This window comes from Pseudophryne corroboree, chromosome 10, assembly GCF_028390025.1.
Source record: "Pseudophryne corroboree isolate aPseCor3 chromosome 10, aPseCor3.hap2, whole genome shotgun sequence".
NCBI classification, from domain to species: domain Eukaryota; kingdom Metazoa; phylum Chordata; class Amphibia; order Anura; family Myobatrachidae; genus Pseudophryne; species Pseudophryne corroboree.
The window spans coordinates 35,874,300-35,880,948 of record NC_086453.1 but is presented as its reverse complement, the minus strand read 5'-3'; positions in this window follow the sequence as shown (position 1 = coordinate 35,880,948).

Sequence of the window (6,649 nt, the reverse complement as noted above, 5' to 3'; positions counted from 1 at the left end):
CGACACACATTAGGTCGACCACTGAAAGTCGACAATGCTGTTAGGTCGACATGGGCATTCGTTCGACATGTACTAGGTCGACAGGTTAAAAGGTCGTCATGAGTTTTTCAAAATTTTTTCACTTTTTTGGATTTTTTCAGACTTAATGGTCCACGTGGACAACGATTGGAATGGTAACCTTGTCCGAAGCATGGCGAGCGAAGCGAGCCATGCGAGGGGTCACGGTGCACTAATTGGGGTTCCCTGTCACTTTACTGAGAAAACGACACCAATAAAAGTTTAAAAAACTCATGTCAACCTTTTTACCTGTCGACCTAGCACATATCATCCTAACGCCCATGTCGACCTAGTGCCTGTCGACCTAGTGCAATGGTCGACCTTCAGTGGTTGACCCAATGACTGTCGACCTTAGTGGGGTCGACTCAATGACCATACTCATAATAGCATAGGAACAAAAAAAACAAAAAAAACACAGATCTAAAACCAAAACACGCAAGGGTGGTTTTGGCAAAACCAATCCAGATTCAAAACACGAAGAAAGATCTAGATCCAAAACCAATACACAAAACACGAAAAGTGGCCGGTGCACACCCCTAAAAATAAACACAAAACCCCACCCAAACACCCCAAAAGTCCACTAAAGACACCCCTACATCCCAACTTGGCATGCTGCAATTAAACCAGTGGTCAAGTATGCACAAAAAAAAAAAACCACAGTAGGACATTTAAAAAAAGGCAGTAAAACCCCACCCAAACAATCCAAAAGTCCACTGCTGACACCCCTACACCCCCAAAAAAATTATTCCGCAATAAAACCAGGACCTAAGCATAAAATAAAACACCTGTACACATTTTAAACATACCCCAAACTAGAGATGTGCGGCGAGCACTTTTCGTGTTTTGGTTTTGGTTCTAATTCCATTTTCGTGTTTTGGTTTTGGTTTTGTATCTGGATGATTTAAAAAAAAAACCCACATAAAAACAGCTTAAATCACAGAATTTGGGGGTAATTTTGATCATATGGTATTATTAACCTCAATAACATTCATTTCCACTCATTTCCAGTCTATTCTAAACACCTCGCACCTCACAATATTGTTTTTAGGCCTAAAAGTTGCACCGAGGTGGCTGTATGACTAAGCTAAGCGACACAAGTGTGCAGCACAAACACCTGGCCCATCTAGGAGTGGCACTGCAGCAGGGGTGTATCTAGGGGTCTGAGCACCCCTGGCAAAGTAAGGAACTGGCGCCCTCCACTTCTCCCACCCAGGGACACAGAGGGAGGAGATACAGATAGGCTGAGGTCAGGGACACGGAGGTAGAGTTACAGGGTGTAGGGCTTACAGGGAGGCTGACGTCAAGGGTACTGAGGGGCAATTACAGGGAGGGTACGGGAAGGGACACTGAGGAGGAATTACGAGGAGGGTGTGGGCAGGGACGCCGACATGGAATTACGGGGAGGGTGCGAGCAAGGAGGCTGAGGGGAATTAGGAGGAGTGTGCAGGCAGGGACACTGAGGGGGAATTACGGGGAGGGTGCGGGCAGGGACACTGAGGGGGCATTACGGTTAGGGTGCGGGTAGGGACACTGAGAGGGAATTACAGGAAGGGTGCAGGCAGGGATACTGAGGGGGAATTATGGGAAGAGTGCAGGCAGGGGCCCTGAGAGGGAATTACAGGAGTGTATGGGCAGGGTCACTGATGGGGCAGTTGCATAGATGGGGCGAGCAGGAACACTGAGCGGGAATGACAAGGAGGATGCGGACAGGGACACCGCGGGGATATATGCACACATACAGTACATACAGTTAAAAACCCCTCTCTAGGTGTCATGGCACTACATTTCCCAGCAAATCCAGTTGACAAGGTGTGCTGGGATTTGTAGTCTCAACACAGCTGGACAGGCAGTCACTGGTCTAGATACCTCTCCATACAGAGCTCTTTGTAACTTGTGATCCAGACTGCCAGGATAGCCATGCCGTGTAGCTACGGTACCACAGAAAATGTACAGGTATGTTCATGCTGCTCTGCTGACTTGTGCTGATTGTACAGTGGCTGGTGTTTGGTGACAGACCGTGTGGGCCCAATGAGAAGGGGAGCAGATGAGTAAGAGGAGGTGCCTCGCCCCTCCCCATACCTGGAAGTGCCCCGCTCCCTGGCTGTATTCACCATCATTGTGACTGTAGTCAAAGAGAGTGTCAGAGTGCGATACGCTTCTGAGAGTCCGGCAGTGGATGAGCACTGCTAAGGGATGTACTCAGTTAGAACTACTATGTCATTCTACCCCCTGGCACTGGTGGCACTGCCGGGCGGTGCCCCCGTCTTCGTCGTCCCCCCCCTTCCCCCTTGGCCAGCACCCCTGGCAAGTGCCATCCTGGCCAATAGGAAGATACACCCCAGCACTGCAGTGGCAGACAGGATGGCAGATTTAAAAAATTGGCCCCAAACAGCACATGATGCAAAGAAGAAAAGAGGTGCAATGAGGTAGCTGGATGGCCAAGCTAAGCGACACAAGTGTGCGGCACAAACACCTGGCCCATCTAGTAGTGGCACTGCAGTTACAGACAGGATGGCAGATTTAAAAAACTAGTCCCCAAACAGCACATGATGCAAAGAAGAAAAAGAGGTGCAAGATGGAATTGTCCTTGGGCCCTCCTACCCACCCTTATTCTTGTATAAACAGGACATGCACACTTTAACAAACCAATCATTTCAGTGACAGGGTCTGCCACACGACTGTGGGTGAAATGAGTGGTTTGTTTGGGACCCCACCAAAAAAGAAGCAATCAATCCCTCCTTCCACAAACTGGCTCTACAGAGGCAAGATGTCGACCTCATCCTCATCCTCCGATTCACTGTGTACATCCCCCTCCTCACAGAGTATTAATTTGTCCCCACTGGAATCCATCATCACAGGTCAATACATTCTGGAGGCAATTGCTGGTAAAGGTCTTCCCGGAGCACTTTATAAATCATTTTGATGAACATCATCTTCTCCACATTTAGTTGAAGTAACCTCCTACGCCGATTGCTGGCAAGGTTACCGGCTGCACTAAACACTCTTTCGGAGTACACACTGGAGGGGGGGCAACTTAGGTAAAATAAAGCCAGTTTCTGCAAGGGCCTCCAAATTGCCTCTTTTTCCTGCCAGTATACGTACGGACTGTCTGACATGCCTACTTGGATGCTATAACTCATATAATCCTCCACCATTCTTTCAATGGTGACAGAATCATATGCAGTGACAGTAGACATGTCAGTAATCGTTGGCAGGTCCTTCAGTCCGGACCAGATGTCAGCTTTCGCTGCATCACCGCCAGCGGGTGGGCTAGGAAATGTTATCCTTTTCCTTGCAGCCCCAGTGAAGGGAGAAATTGAAGGAGGAGCTTTTGACAGGTCACGTTCCGCTTGAGTTGACAATTTACTAACCAGCAGGTCTTTGCACCTCTGCACACTTGTGTCTGCTGGAAAGAGGGATACAACGTAGCAGTGGCGTGCGGTGAGGTCATTGGCTGGTGAGGCACTGCAGCCATAATGATCCGCAAAGTCCGGCGATGAACCTTACCGCCACTTGTGATGTCATGGAAGTAGGCTGACAGTGCCTGCCTACTTCTATTTTTTTATTTAAACATTTATTTATTGTTTGCAAATATGTGTTTTAGGTAGCCCTTGAGTTGAAATAGTTGGGGCATTGGGATCAGAGTTAGGTACCCCTTTTTTATACATTACGGCAGACAGCGTCCCTTTTTTATACATTACGGCAGACAGCGCCCCTTTTTATACATTACAGCAGACAGCATCCCTTTTTTACACAATACAGCAGACAGCGTCCCCTTTTTTACACATTACGGCAGACAGACCCCCTCTTTTACTCATTACGGCAGACAGCATCCCCCTTTGTTTTTTGTTTTTTTTCAAATACAATTTTCTATTATTCAAAGGTATAGATGAATGCATAGAGAATATGTATCGTCAAATACATACTGTACAATGCCGTAATCCAGTAGTACAGAAACAAATAACATGAATAACTAATCCAAAAACAGCGTGTTAAAATGAAAAGAAACCTCAACTAATACATTGGATTATAAATTGAGGATTCTGTAGAGTTTATCTACGTGAAACTAAGACGAAAATAAAATAGAAAAGTAATAAAAAAGAGGAGAAAAGAAAAAGAAAAAGGTAAAAGAAAAGGAAAGAGAAAAGAAAAACATAGAGAAACGAAGGAGACAATAGAGGGGGGCTGTAGGGGGGAAGGGGAGGGGGGGAATTGATCTTTGTTATTGAAAAAAGGCCTAAGTGTTTTACAATCATCCAATCAGAATTAACTAGTAAACCAGTGTTGAGTGGGATTAGGAGTTAGCGATGACACGGGGATGGTGCCAGTCCGTATTTTCAAATACTTTCATAATTCTATCTTGAGTAGACGAGTCTAGAGAAATAATGAATGGGGACCATTTGGCATAAAACCGGTCAACGTGCTTATTTAAGTCGGGAAAAGTGTTATTCCTATCAAAGTAAAGAAGCTGTAAGAGCTTCAACTTTAATTCTTGCAAGGAAGGAGAGGAGGAGGAAATCCAATGGATAAGAATTACTTTCTTTGCAAGTGTCACAATGGTAACCAGCAACGGAATATGAAGAGAGAGTTCTCTGTTGGGGAGCCAATTTTTAAAATTCGCACATAGGCAGGCTACAGGATCAGGGAGAACATGTGTGGAGAATAAAAAGTTTAGGTATACAATTACCTTATTCCAGAAACATTTTATTTTCCCACAGTCCCAAAAACAGTGGAAAAAGTTAGCGTGTGAGCAGTGACATTTAATACAGGATCCTGAAGTGTCTGGAATCATATGTCCTCTTTGAGCTGGAGATGTGTAGGCTCTATGTATAGTTCTCCAGTGTACTTCCTGAAGATAGGAGGATTTCAGAAACTTTAAAGTTTTAGAGCAATGTTCAGTAAGAGTCAAAGGGGAATTAATGTCGGGGATATCGTTTTGCCAAGTAGACGCTAGTGCATGCCATGATTTCATGTTAGAGATCGGTAATAGAATAGTGTAGAGAAATTTTATACAATAGGGGACAGTATTTAATAAATGCAGAAGGGAATTAATGGGATCAGTTGAGTTTTGATGTCTAGTTTTAGGATCCAGCGAAAAGACAAAGTGCCGTGTTTGTAAATACATGAAAAAGTTATAGGCCCTACACACATGCCGATTTTTTGAAAGATATGAACGATCTCGTTCATAAATGAACGAGAACTCGTTCATATCTTTCAATGTGGAGGCTCCAGTGATGAACGATGCGCGGCCCCGCGCTCGTTCATCGCTGGTGCCCCGTCGGCTCTGCATGCAGGCCAATATGGACGATCTCGTCCATATTTGCCTGCACGTCTATGGAGCCGGGTGACGGGGGGAATGAAGAAACTTCACTCCCCCCGTCACTGCCCCACCGCTGCCGGGTCGCCCGTAGGCCGTATCGGCCGTCGGGCACCTCGGCGGCACATCGCCATATGTGTAGGGCCCTTTAGAGGTGTGTAAAGAGAATTGTGATTGAAGAGTGGAAAAAGACAGTATTTGTCCTCCAGGGTCAAAGACCTGTGAGGTAAGTGAGAGACCTTTATCTTTCCATGAGTGGAAAATTGGGTTAGTTAGCGAGGGATAAAAGGAGGGATTACCCCAAAGAGTAATGTATGGAGAAGTAGACGGATGTCTTGTCAATTATTTGTTTATAGTAATCCAAGCCAAATAAGTGTCATGGAACAATATATGGTGAAAAATATTCGAGGGAATGTCTGATTTTTTGGAGTGAAGAAGGGCACTGGGAGAGTAAGGATTGAAAAGAGCTGTGTCTAGAGAAATTGAGGTGTATGTAGATTTAGAAAGAAGCCAATCTGAAATATATCTGAAATGGGTGGCTAGAGTATATAATTTTAAATTTGGAAGGGACAATCCTCCGTGAGATTTCTGAGTCTGTAGTTTGTGGAAAGCAATTCGAGGGCGTTTATTTTGCCATAAAAATCGTGAGGTGATCTGGTCAAAAAGTTTCATGTCAGAAACAGAAAGACTAATTGGTAACATTTGAAGCAGGTAGAAAATTTTAGGAAATATAATAGACTTAACTACCGCTATTCTTCCAATAATGGATAATGGTAAATTTAGCTATGAATCGTATAGAGAAGATATTTTGGTAAGAGACGGAGTAAGGTTGAGTTTATATAATGAGGACACATCTGAAGGAATACTTAATCCGAGGTATTTAATTTCTGTTTTGAGTGTGGATAAGGAAAGAGGGAGTGAGGGGATTTGTGGAAGAGACTTGGGACCTTCTAACGTTAGGATTTCAGACTTGGACATGTTTATCTTAAATCCTGATTGAGCACCAAAATTGGATATCAAAGAAAACAAAGAGGGTAGGGAGGTAAAAGGGTTAGACAGAAAAAGTAATAGGTCATCTGCATATAGAGCGAGTTTTAATGGGATATTCCAAACTGGAATACCGTGAATGGAAGGAGAGTTCCTGATAGAAATTGCCAGTGGCTCAATAGCGATGGCGAAGAGTAATGGAGAAAGGGGGCATCCCTGACGTGTACCTCGAGAAACTGCGAATGGAGTGGATAAGTAACCATTACAATATAGCTGAGAGGTCGGGGA